The sequence below is a fragment of the Benincasa hispida genome, chromosome 11, assembly GCF_027475165.1.
Source record: "Benincasa hispida cultivar pf3 chromosome 11, pf3_genome.v1.1, whole genome shotgun sequence".
Classification (NCBI taxonomy): domain Eukaryota; kingdom Viridiplantae; phylum Streptophyta; class Magnoliopsida; order Cucurbitales; family Cucurbitaceae; genus Benincasa; species Benincasa hispida.
The window spans coordinates 5,727,654-5,742,167 of record NC_143488.1 but is presented as its reverse complement, the minus strand read 5'-3'; positions in this window follow the sequence as shown (position 1 = coordinate 5,742,167).

Genomic DNA, 14,514 nt, shown 5'->3' with positions numbered 1-14,514 from the left:
ATGTTACTAGACACTCACAAGAGGTCAAATCAACCCTAAACAGCCCATAGTGATTCAATGTAACCACTTGAATACATTTTAACACCTAAACATTCACATTTTGCTTCTTAAGTCCATTTTCCTCACATTACCCAAAATGGCCCAAAAATCAGTTTTTAATTCAAAAGTATTCATTCTAGGGTCAAAATATCAAGAAAATCTTAATTCGGATTAAAAAATGTTCACCAACACCCAAAATGCTTAAAAAAAAAGCAATTGGGCACTAGAAATGGGCATGGGCACGGGCTGTGGGCGTGGGTGGGCGAGGCTGGCCATGGGTGGGTAGGGCTGGATGGGCTGAGGTGTGCTGAGGGATGCTGGCACGGAAGAAGGCGTGCTGGTGGGGCTGGCAACCTTAGGGGGGTGGCTGGCCTGCTGCTACCCTGTTCGAGAAAACACTGGTTTCACTTTAACCAACTTTTAACCCAACTTAAAGCGAAAATTTTCACATACTTCCTTCATGATATATGTTAAGAAACCTTTAATCTAACTAACCTCAAAATTATAGCTCTATTTCAGGGCTCAAAATCTCTCATGGACTACACATTACTCGAATTTTTCAGTTTTTCGGGCAACCTTCACTATCTTCACAATTTCTTCAGTTTTTCGATCCCAAATCTCTCGAGAAGCCCTAAAATAAACTCACAACTAAATAAGCTTTAATTTGGTTTAAATATGGAAGCTTTTGCACGAGTATTTTGGGAGAACCATCACATTCTTCAGACCCTAAGTTTCTGGCCGAAGCTGCACACTTTTTCCTCCAATCAAAGTCCTCCACCCAGCTGCTTATTTGCCCTACTACGTAGCTTTTTATTTATTTTCCTTATCCTTTGTAGCCTTACAAGAATTATCAAGTTAAATTAATTTTAGATTTTAGCAAATTAATCGAAGAATGTTTTTTTTTAAAAAAAAAAAAACAAACAACTCCAATACCCCTCTCAGCCAACTTGCATTTCCTACAAAATTTATTCTTTCTTTCCTTGTAACCCTTAGCCAATAACAAATCATGTTCACTATAAAAGTGCCCAATCATGAAAATTTTTTCCAATAATAACATGTATTAATACATTTCTAAAAGAACTTGCATTTGTTAAGTAATTTCCAACTTTAATTCCAACACTTAGAATTAGAACTTTCTTAGGTCATACAATCCAAGTTAATTCATTTAGGTACATAAGCTCGCTTATCTAGGTTGATGCTAAGCATAAACAAGAGAAAAAGGGACAAGGGATTACAATGAACGTGCGTTAAAAATTGGGAGTCCGAAGAGAATAAAGAAAGAGAGGATGCGACAACATCCATTGAGACTTGCCATGCGATAATAGAGATGTTGAAGAATGATGAAAATATGAACTTGGATGAAGAAAGAAAAGCACAGAAGCCCTCTTTGGAGCAACCACCTACACTAGAACTAAAAACTCTACCAACCCACTTGAAGTACGTATTTCTCGGCCAGAATGAAACCCTTCCAATCATCATATCCTCTGCGTTACCTAAAGAAAAGGAAACCGCACTGATCAGTGTTCTAATAAAATATAAAGAGCAATCGAATGGATGCTTGCAGACGTCAGAGGTATTAGCCTGACATATTGCATGCATCGAATCCGGCTTGAAGAAAATTAGAAGGGCTCGATAGAACCTCAATGCAGACTGAACCCTGCGATGAAAGAGGTTGTTAAAAAAGAAATCATAAAATGGTTAGATGTCGGCATTATCTACCCTATCGCAAATAGCACATAGGTCAGCCTCGTGCAATGTGTCCCCAAAAAGGGTGGGATGACAGTGGTTCCTAATGCAAACAACGAATTAAACCCTATAAGGTCCATTACAGGTTGGTGGATTTGTATGGACTAAAGAAACTCAACGCGACGACAGAGAAAAATCATTTCCCCTAATCTTTCATTGATCAAATGCTCGACCGATTAGCGGGGAACGATTATTTCTGCTTCCTTGATGGGTACGTAAGCCATAACCAAATTATGATCACATCAGAGGATCAAGAAAAGACCATGTTCACATGTCAATATGGAACGTTTGCCTTTTGTCGCATGCCTTTACGATTATGCAATGCTCCCAGTATGTTTCAAAGGTGTACGATGGCGATCTTCTCCGAGTACCTTGAAGACTCAGTTGAAATCTTTATGGATGACTTCTCAATCTATGGGCAAATATATGAAATCTGTCTATATAACCTGGAGAGAATACTGAAAATATGTGAAGAAACTAATCTAGTGTTGAACTGGGAAAAGTGCCATTTTATGGTCAAAGAAGGAATTGTGCTCAGGCACAAGGTTTCAAGGAACGGGTTAGAGGTGGACAAAGCAAAAATTGAAGCTATAGAAAAACTTCCACCTCCAATGAATGTGAAAGCTTTGAGGAGTTTCCTAGGACATGTGGGTTTTTACAAAAGGTTTGTGAGGGACTTTTCCAAAATCGATCGACCTTTGAATGCATTGTTGGAAGTTGATAGACCCTTTGATTTCAATTCACACTACCTCACTGCATTCAAAACACTAAAGAACACGTTGACTACAATGCCAATTCTGATCGCACCTGATTGGGCAAAGCCATTCAAACTGATGTGCAATGCCAGCAGATATGCGATGGAGGCAGTCCTAGCACAAAAAGTAACGACAATGTTACACCCCATTGCATATGCTAGTAAAAACATTAAACTCCACGTAGGCGTATTACACCACCACCGAGAAGGAACTTTTAGCGTTGATTTTTGCGACTGAAAAATTTAGACCTTACTTGTTAGGGTCAAAAGTGATTGTCCACAAACCACTCTACGATAAGATACTTGATGACCAAAAAAGATGTGAAGCCTAGACTAATTCGATGGGTTCTCTTACTCCAAGAATTTAATATGGAAATAATCGACTGAAAGGGAATAGAGAACCAGGTCGCTGACCATTTATCGTGATTAGAGAATTCAGAAGTAGATCTCATCCAGTCGGAGTTGAACGCCTTATTTCCTGATGAGCAGTTGCTTAAGATTGAAGAACTACCCTGGTATACGGATATTGTCAACTTCTTGGTTTGCAAGCAATTTCCTGAAAACTACACATCCCTTCAAAAGAAAAAGCACATTCATGAATGCAAATTTTATTACTGGGACGATCCAAATCTCTACAAGAGGGGACCAGACTAGATATTAAGACTCTGTGTTCCAGAAACTACTTTCCATCGCATATTGTTTCAATTTCATGAATCACCCTATGGATGGTATTTTGGCACACAGTGCATAACAACGAAAGTTTTGCAATATGGGTATTACTGGCCCACTCTGTTCAAAGATGCACAAGAATACTCCATGAAATGGGATAAGTGCCAATGCACTGAAAGCATTTCAGAACAAAATGTGATGTCAATGAACATCATTTTGGAGGTGGACCTATTCGACATCTGAGGAATTGATTTCATGGGACCATTTCCATTGTTAAATGGTCATAAATACATTCCATTGGTTGTCGACTATGTTTCCAAATGAATTGAATTTGTTTCACGCGTTGCAAACGATGCGGCAACATTCTCTAAGTTCTTGCAGAAAAGCATTTTCACTCGCTTTGACACCTCACGTGCCATAATAAGTGACGAAGGGACCCACTTTGTTAATCACATTTTTAGTAAACTGTTGATCAAATATAATGTCCACCATAAGATCGCCACCACATACCACCCCCAAACAAACGGACAAGTAGAGGTTTCTAACAGAGAAATCAAGTCAATCTTAGAGAAAGTGGTGAACCCATCGCAGAAGGATTGTGTCATAAAACTGGATGATGCCTTGTGGACATATCGGACTGCTTATAAAACATCCATAGGCATGTCACCATATGCGTTGGTGTTTGGAAAGACTTTTCATCTTCCATTGGAACTGGAATATAAGGCGATGTGGGCAGTTAAGAAATTTAACTTTGATCTTAAGGTTGCAGGAGAAGAGATAAAACTTCAATTACTAGAGCTGAACGAGTGGAGATTACAAGCATATGAGAATTCCAAAATTCACAAAGAATGCACCAAGCGATGGCATGATAAGCATCTTTGTGAGAAAAACCTAAAGATAGGTCAAAAGGTATTACTATTCAACTCTAGATTGCGTCTCTTTCTTGGAATTGAAGTCGCGTTGGTCTGGGCCTTTCATAATCAAGGAAGTATTCCTGCATGGAGTGGTGGAATTGACAAACGAAGATGGGACCAATGCATTTAAAGTGAATGGACAAAGAGTAAAGATGTATCATGGAGGAGATTTCTAACGTGAGAAAACCTCCATTGACTTGGGTAAGCCAGAATAAAAAAAGAAACACTCAGTCCCTGCGATGATAAACAACATAAATTCATCAGGGACGGAGTATATCCTTTTTTAGTATCCTTTTTGTTTTTCTTTCAAGAATCTATTTTACTCTTTGCATATTTACTACTCTTTATGATTGTTAACTCTTTTTTTATATATATATTTCATCATTTTGATCGCAATAAACGAATGCGATGGAGTAATGAAATGGGCTTAAAACATGCGATCGGTTGAGTTTTTTTTTTTTAAAAAAAAAAATCAGCCCATCGCAATTATAATATCAGCCCATCACAGGAAAGGATGCAATCGCAATGATGCGGGCGAAAAATTAAATTTGGGGGTTGTGTCCTTCCTTGCCTTATCCTATTTCAATTTTTGTACTTCTTATTTTCAATTTAATATTGCTGAATTCTACTATCATATGCTCTATCGTTTGGCCCAATTATGAATTTTTTGTTGTTTTATTTAGTTACCGCATTCGTCCTTTGCTCATTATGACTTCAATGATGAAATATATGCTTCTTTTCTTATCGTATGAACTAGCGTCAGATTAATTTCAGGACAATGGATTCACAAAACATTTCTAAAATTTAGTGGTCTACCAGCTTTACTTGAAAAATATTTTTACATGATTTTGAGTCCATCGCATGAATTATTTCGTCTTTAGCAATAAGGACATTGCTGCGTGTTCAATTTGCGCGAGAGGGGGGGGGGGAGGGATGTTATTTTCTGCCTCGTTTTTTCAGAACTTCATTTCAAATTTAAAATAATAATAATAATGATATACTATATAACGTTGAGATCGGATCCTGCTCGTAGTTGGGTGTCCGCATGACATCCATGGGGGCAAGCCAAAACGAAGGTGGGAATCGTAATTAACACATAAGCTAAGTGATCGCAACTCCACTGCCAAATAAAAAGATAGGCATGAGTTTTGACTGAAAAGAACGCCTCGCTCGTAGTTGGATGTCCGCATGACACCCATGGGGGTAAGCCAAAATGAAGGCTGGGCACTCGGATCAACGCAAGGTCACAAAACGAATATCTGAATAATGCAAAGGCTGAAACCACTTGAACAACCCAGTTTGATAAAATTTGAAATAAATCAGGTGATGTCCTGGGAAATGAGTAAAGATTTTTTTTGAAGATTAAGCTCACGATCCCTAAAGGTTAGAAATATTTTAGGAAGAGATTAAGATAGAAATTAATAATGATATCAGTTCAGCGATTTGAATAAGGCATCATGAGAAGCCTAGGCAGGGTGAAGGCGATTGAAATTTTGAGGGCAAGCATTGTTTTAAATTTGGGATGTGATAACTGGTAGAAATTCAATTATTAAAGCTCAAATTATTAAAACAATGGGAAAAAGTGATGGTAAAATAGGTAATAATACGATTGAATGCGCCAAACTAAAAGAAAATTGCGATCGCTAACACTCATCACATAAAAACAGTTAAATTGCGTTATTCTGTGCAGGTACAATATGATGACGCATTTGAGTTTGCGATCCAAGGGTACAATACGATGGCACATTTGAGTTTGCGATCCAAGGGTACCTCGAAGAAGATCGCGTGATGACTTTACATACAAGCGGTAACCTAATGTAATAAAACATGATGGGACATAAAGCTGATAACGGTCAAATCAGACATTGAACTTCCGGTGACTAACAGACGGTGCAACATGGTATGGAAATTAATGCTTCCCATCCACGCAATCATTAGTGAGAGGAAATGCTTTGCCTAGAAGTCTATAAATACCCAATGTTACCAAACAAGAAAGAGCACGCGAAGACGCAAGGCGAAGCGGAGGGAAAATAATTCTTGAGAAGAAATTAATTTTTGGAAAAGCCAAAAGACTGCCAGAACAGTGTGGAGGAGAGACACCCAATCCTTGCGAGAGCAAGATTCTACAATTGGGGAAATAGTTGAAGTGATAAGAATAGTGTAAAAAGCCAGAGGAAGGAAGACATTGCTTACCTAGCTTGATACTTCTTACACTATTTATTGTTTTGTACTCAAACACTTTATTTGCAAAAATGGAAAATTCATCTCAATTTATGTTCAGTCTCTCCACACCATGCATGAGTAACTAAATTTATGAATTGGTTGAGAAGTATTTAGCTGGCATGACTTAAGCTATGCACTTTATGTGATCATCTTGTCTTATGTATGCTTCATTCATCATTTCGAGTACTTAAGAGAGTAGTCTTAAGACAGAATCTAGGCTTGAGAGAGTCAGATTAGATCGGATAAGCAAGAGTAGAGCCTTAGAAATAAGTTCTATTTGCTACATTCCATACACATTACATGCATCCTAGAAATAGGAAATGTGGCATTATGCATTGAGAAATGTAGTGCTTAATATTTGTGTATAGCATGATCGCATGACTTGTACAAAATCTTAAGAAATGCTAGTTAAATCTCTTCTCAACCTGTTCATCACATACTTGTTATGACACCACCCTTTCATCACTGCGCATTTAATTCCATCGCATTAGAAAATCTAAGTTAAATCACCATCTACTTCTTTATCACCATTGCAATAGGATAAGAGAATTTGTCGCATATCTATTTACTAATCTCTGTGTTAAACCCTAGACTTACCAGGACCCTAAGAAGGCTTATACTTGGGCTTTATTAGGAAAACTTGTACGATCTTTTCATCCACACATCCTTTCATCGCATGATAAATCAATGCATCACAATGAGTCCATAATCTCGCGTGGAATGATCATGTTCTCAACCCTTTTGGCCAAAACATCAGGTATGTTAGCCAAAATGTGAATTCGGGCCAATGAATTAGTCTTCATCCACACAACATATGAATTGCGAACACTTTGCGATGCATCACGAGTCGGGACTTGAGGACACTCCTCAACCATGACAAAAACGAGGTCATTTTCCACGAAATACATTTCACACAATTCTTTCCACTGTATGTAGTCGGTCATATTAAAAGCACTAAACGGAAATACTAACGAGCTGCTGAAAAGAAAAACACATCGAACTACATTAGGTTTTAAACAAATAACCGTTCTAAAACAAAACAACATCTAATAAGGTTTTAGCAAAACTAATATGAACCCCGTGTGACATTTAGTTTCGCAATGACGCTTCAAAGGTTTATGACAAAAGTCGCCGAAGGGAGGTTAGTTATCCCTCGTCTTCATTGAGAAGTTCTCAACCAGTCATTAATACCAGAACAACTCTTGCATTATAACGACTAGCCATCATTGATTTGGCCAAGAGATCATTATTTTACTTAACAATCTCCTGTAAGTGTGGCCTGCCATTTTAGGCCCCAGAGATTCGTCCCAAAAAGCCAATCCGATTGGAAAAAAATCTGATTGGGGCAAAACCTAAAGCGACCCTATCCTTTTCTGGAGTTCACCTTGATCTTGACCAATTGCACAAAACCTATCCGAAGGGGGATGCTCCCAGGGTGCCATGAGGGAATACAGAATGATCTCACGGTGTGAACCAATGATAGAGAACATAAGACGTGTTGACGCACACCCTTCACCCACTTACTATAAACACTCTCTCCGTCCACCTTGATATTGACTCATGCAAACACCATCCGAAGGGGGATGCTCCTAAGGCACCACAAGGCCAAGCATGAATCTCACAGTGTGAACATACAAGGAGAAATATGAGTGGAATCATAGACATATCAGATACATCTCTTCCTCCCACTGAGTATTTTATAACCTAGGGTTTAGCTTACTTAGAAAAAACACAGCTAAGGATTTTAACTAAGTGACTTTTACCTTGGATAGTTAAACAACTTTCGATCATCATCCATTAAACTCTTTAACAGAGTCTTTAACTAGATTGTCGCATGTTTGTTGAAAATCTATCTAATTCACTTTTCCAAGTACGTTCCCAGGAAGGGGTGTTATGTTTCCGTCAACTTAAGAACCCCAATCTAGCTAGAACCCGTCTTAGACAAAAGGTCTCTTATAGATAGAGTTAAAACAAATTTAATCTTTTATGCCAACCAATTTAATCCTATTAAACCAATTTTAAAAGATTATTCTAGGTTACTAAACTCTTTAGAACCACTTGAACTTAGGTCTATCTCAATCCAATTTTAAAACCCTTTTTAAAAAACTTGAGTTCACCCTAAGTTCACATACAACTCTTTCTTATTGATTTTAGGTCTAATTTCCTTTATAACACTTATAAACGGAAACCAACACCACAATGCTAAGCTAACACATGCAAGGCATTCATAACGCATATAAACAACCTAAGTGTCATGCTCAATGCATTGTCCATTCATTGCTACTTCTTTTATATAACACTTATACAAAACAATAATGAAACAAGCAAAACATGCTTCCATTCACCCTTAGACTATAACATTAATAATAAAAGGATGATGCATGATAATGCTCAATGCATACAAAATATAACTCTTATATTTCATGGTGCATGTGCATACTTTCAAGTAATTTCTTCATGCTCGATTATAACAATTATAATACATGATGCATGAATAATTGCACAACCTAAGGTGAGTTTTAAACTATATGTCAAACACTTTGGCATATAAGTACCATACATCACATGTATAATAAATAAATCTTGATGAATTGGGTAAAACTACCTTAAAAACACAAAATTAAAGCTAACTATTACAAAGACAAGGAGTCTCTGGTTCAAACAGGTGATGCATTGTGAATATGATGAAATAATGGTGTATATTGCAATGGTGATGTATGTGTTGTGCATGCAAGTTTTCCTAGAAAAATCTAAGTATAAATCCTACTAGGTTGCTTGGTAAACCCAGGATCGAACACAGGGACAATGGAGACAGTATGCGACTGTGATTTCAGATTTCTTTGCGGTGACAAATAAAACAATGAGTTGGTTGGTATCTTTGTTTAAGGTATAGATTCTATGCGGCGGAATTGAGAAAAGAGTCAATAAGACGAAAGTTACAATGAGTATACGGGGGAATGGGTTGAGAAGGGATTTAGCTAACACTTCCTAAGATTGCGTTCACGTTATGCGATCATGCTACATACGTATAACAGCAAGTCATTTCTCAATGCAAACGCTATAGTTCCTAGTTTTAGGATGCATGCAATGTATATGATGATGTCTATAGGACTTATGTCTAAGCCTCTACTCTTGTCTATGCGATGATGAATGACACACACATACACAAGGCGACCGCATATTACCATAACCTATTTCTAGGGTGCATGCAATGCATGTTAGCAAACAGAACTTATCTCTAAGCTTCTATCTTTTGCTTATGCGGTTCTAATCTCGCTTTCTCAAGTCTAGATTCTAACCTAGCTCTCTTGAGTCTAGGACTTTCTTTATACTCTCTCTCGAGTAGCTCTAAAGGGGTGATGGACGCATACATAAGACAAGATGATCGCATAAAATGAAGATTTTAGGTCATGCTAGCTAAGTACTTCTCAACCCATTCGGAAGTTTAGTTACTCATATGTAATGTAAAGAGAGTGAACAGAAGCAGAGATGCAAGTTCCATTTTTATAAATGAAATCAGAATACAGAATGACAATGGAAAGTAAGGATAGGGAGCCTGGTAACAATGTCTTGATTCCCAAGGCTTTTACACTGCATTTGTCTCTACTCTGTCCAAAAGAATAATCTTGCTTTCACAAGAGTTAACCCTCTCTCCTTCTCGACGCTTCCTGGCACTCTCTCGAGTTGACCAGGAATGATCCTCCGGCGTCTTCTCTCTTCACTTTCCTCCGCCTTCTAAGTGTAAGAAAACTATGAACAATGGCTAACTATCTTTGGTATGGTGAACTCTCTATATCGTTCAACCCCTTTTTCTATGGTGGCCTTCGGTATTTATAGAGATCAAGGTGAAGAAGCTTTTCTCTCAAATGATTGCACTGATGGGATGTCATTAAATCTCTGTCTGATGCGCCGAGTAATTGTCATCGAAAAGTTGAATGTACTTGCTACAGTGTCGTTAACGGCTTGTCAACTAAATTCGGATTCGACCGTCATCAGCTTTCTGTCCCATCATAATTTATTAAGCTTTCACCTTGATGCGTTGTCTCTATGCGACCACCTTCTTGAGCAGATCTTTGCGAATGCATATGATCGCATAACTTTGCGACCGCAATCTTCTAATGCGCCCGGATGCTAAATTCCTTGGATCGCAATTCTGCCCTGCGCCAATGCATTTTCCTGCACAAAATACGTAAATTAGCTGCTTTAATGCGATGGACGCATGCGATCGTAATGTTTTCAACTTAATGCTTTTGGACACGATTTTATATATTTTTTCTTTCGCAATCGTACATTGTTTTATATCTTTGCGTTGTAATAACATGCATTTCTGCCCGTTATCACATCCTCAAATTTAAAACAATGCTTGTCCTCAAGCATAAACTAAAGATTTTCTCTATAAAGTCTGCCACCTTTTTCTTTCCTAGATTTCTCAAGGTGCCTTATTCACATCCTATATACCAAAATCTCCTTAATTCCTATCCATGGCTCTTCTTACAATATTTCTAAGATTTAATGACCGCAAGTTTAACCTTCAAAGAGATTTTACTCGTTTCCAGGGCATTGCATAATTTATTTCATAAAAAAACTTTTTCAACTGGGCTGTTTTCAAATGATTTTTATCCTTGCATAGTTTAGAAATTCTTTCTATGACCTTGCGCTGATCCAAGTGCCTAGCCTTCGTTTTGGCTTGCTCTCTCGTGTGTCATGCGAGCATCTAACTACGAGCAAGGTGCTCTTTCTCAGTCTAAACTCATGCCCCTTTGGCAATGGAGTTGCGATCATTTTTTTTATGCGTTGATCACAATTCCTACCTTCGTTTTCGCTTGCCTCCACGTATGTCATGCTGACATCCAACTACGAGTAGGATCCGATCGCAACGTTATGATTTTTTTTTTAGAAATCCTAAATGTAGCAAGGTTGAAAATAAACACTGCATCCTCAAATTTAAACGTGGCAATGTCCTCATTGCTGAAAGATTGAAAGAATTCATGTGATGCCCTTATGAGGTTTCGTAAAAGTTAGTTTGAAAGAAAGCTAGTGGACCACTAACTTCTAGAAATATTTCATGAATTGACTTTCCTAAAATTAAGTTGACTCTAGTGCATGTGATGAAAAATAGAGGCATGCGTTTCATCATTGAAATCATAATTGGCATAGAAAAACAATGCGATGACTTACTAAAGTAATCAATATTTAATGATTGTGCCGACTAAAGAGGATGCGATGATAAAATTATCAAAGTTAAAATGAGATGCGAGAGTGCAAAATTTGGAATAAACAAAGTGAAGGAAAGATACAACCCCCAAATTTGCTCTGTCGCCCGCATTATTTGTGATCACATCCTTTTTTGCGGCAAGCCGATTTCTTCGATTGCGGTGGCTGAACAAACTAGTCGAATCTTTCAGTTATCGTGTAGCTCTCCCGCAATCGTTTACCACGATCATCGCAAAAAACATTGAGATGGTCAAAAATATAAACGAAAGAGTAATTTTTTTTTTTGAGATGCAAGGAATAAAAAGGATATGAAGATGATAACGGATATATAAAGAGGTAGAATTGAGTTCATGAACTGAAGATTTCAAAGGATGCTTAAAAAATGATTGCGTCCCTGATGAATTTGAATCACATAACAACGCAGGGACCGCTTATTCCTTTCAATCTGGGCTCTTTACATCCAAGGCGGTTTTCTCTTCTTTTCTCGATCTTCTGGAATCTTGATTGCCTCAATCCCGAGCTTTTTTCCATTGACGTTCATCACGATTTCACCCTTGTGTACATCAATTTGAGCGCGACCGGTCCATAGGAATTGTCGTCAGAATATGATGGTGCATCTTCGTCCGCTTTATGATCTAGAATGATGAAGTCTGCCGATAAAATGTATTTGTCAATTGAGACCGCAACATCCTTCAACTCTCCCTCGAGGTGTATGATGACATGTAGAAATGTATGTCATCTTAGGCCTTTTATTTAGAATTATGAGGGCTGTTAAGCAGAAATACGGAAATTATGTTAGGAATTCATGAGAAAATGAGTTTGGTTGATCAGCATGATGAATCTCCGCTAACCCACTATTATGTGTTATTATGCGCTCAATTGTCTATTTTTGTAGATATCGCAGAAAGTGGATGTAAACGCGGAAGCTGAACTATCGCATAAACAACCACATGCGGAGAAACTCTCCATCGCAAAGGCGAACACGTTTGATCAACGCATGGGTGTTGCGGTAATCAGCCGCATGCGTTCATCCCATAGGAGTTGCGGTCGTCAAGCGATTGCGGTCATCGTGTAGAATTTGCGGTATTAAGCGAATGCGGCCATTGTACGATTGCAATAACACATAATAGAGGGATCACCGTAAGGTTGGTGGAATGAACGCATCAACGTACATCTTGGGAAAATCAAAAGCTGATGTTGGCATTTCACCTACCACGCCGTTAGCACCAAAGATTCAGAAAGGACTAACGTGCCGGGAATGTCAGAATTAGAGCAGCCCATTAATGCTATTGGCGATCAAGCTCTATATAAAGAGGCCAATGAGCAGAATTTGAACTCATCCAGGGTTTTCCCTGTAATCCAGACAATTGTGTGAGAAGAAAGCTTGAGAGTTCTTCATTTCCTTCTTCCATTCCGAGTGTGCGTTGCGTGAGTGTGTGAGTAAACCTTATTTGCTTATGTGAAGCTGTAGCAACGCTTGTCTTTAGGTGGAGGCAACGCTTATCTATGAGTAAAGTTAGGTCGCATTAAGCAATTCAAGCAAGTATTCACTAGAGATAGGAATAAGCAAGTATTCACTTAGGAATAATCGTCAGCCAGGTTTATGCGGTTACCTTGTCTTATGAGCGCATCATTCATCATTTAGGCATACTTGAGAGAGTAGTCTAAAACCCAAATCTAAAACTCGAGAGAGCGAATTGGAACGCATAAGCAAGAATGGGGAACTTAGAGATAAGCTACGTTTGTTATCACACAGCGTATGCACCCTACGAAGAGGATATTGCATGCGTCCAGGAAGTAAGATACGGTGGTATGTGGCTATCACGCTCATGCAGCGAGGGCATGTGAGCGGGTTATGGAGGTTTAGGCAGGCATAGGCTTTCCGACACTATCGCATATACATCGCATACGTCCTATAATTAGGCTCAAGTATGTGTAGCATGATTGCATAGCTTGCGTTGGCTGAGGTTGCCCTTGCGGTCAAGCTCAGTGTTACAGTGATGACATCTCCACATTTTATCTATTTTTCCATCCATTTACTTGATGTCAAAAGTTGCCGTCTCTACCTCTCATTCATATTCTCAGTGCGTTGTCTTTTAGTTAGGAGTAGAAGTAGTGTTGGCTTAACAACCCCTCCATCATTCTTTTATTCAACCACCGCATGCACATTACCATATACGTCTAGCTACAAGTCCCTAAGTTCGACCTCGGATCACCCGAGAAACTTGCATTCGCGTTATACTTGGCGTGAGTACAAGAAAACTTGTGACAGGATCGCATGGTCATCACATACATTTGTTAATGCGTAGTCATTCCAACGCATGACCAGGATGCATGATAATCAACGCATACTTTAAGAACATACATTGCATATTACGTCCATGGAATTTTAGTTGTCGAGTAATTGACATCTAATTTCCTATCATCAGTGTACTCGGGATCTGTCCGCAAGCAGAAGCATCTCCTTCGTAGGCGTTAACTCTCCCATATTCCATCATTTGAAATTGATAGTGGCATTCAGTTTATACTCGCCCCAAGATTGCATAGTGCTTGACCAATGTAGACCCCTCCAATTGAGTAGGGTATCGTCAAGCTTCCTGGGTTGCACATTTTTGGTGGTATCATATTATTTAATCCTTGCGTTACTGCCACTGTAGCGATCTTTTCTTCATCATTCTGTTTCTTTTTCAATCTCTGTGGGAAAGGTGGTAACTGTACTTCTTATGTCTCGTGTTCTAGAGGCTTGTAGGAGGACGCAACTTCTAGGTTCATCTTTTTGGGCTTTTTTAAATCATATGTCAACGGGTTCTTGGTTTTCACCACATTTGGGTTGGTCCTGATTGGCTCTTCCCCTTCTTCCGCTGTTGTTTCTTCGCTTAGCAAGGAAACTGCTAGGCATTGTTCATTTCCTGTACCCCCAGAGTTACGAGAGAGCTCAGTTGAGCTCGGAAACAT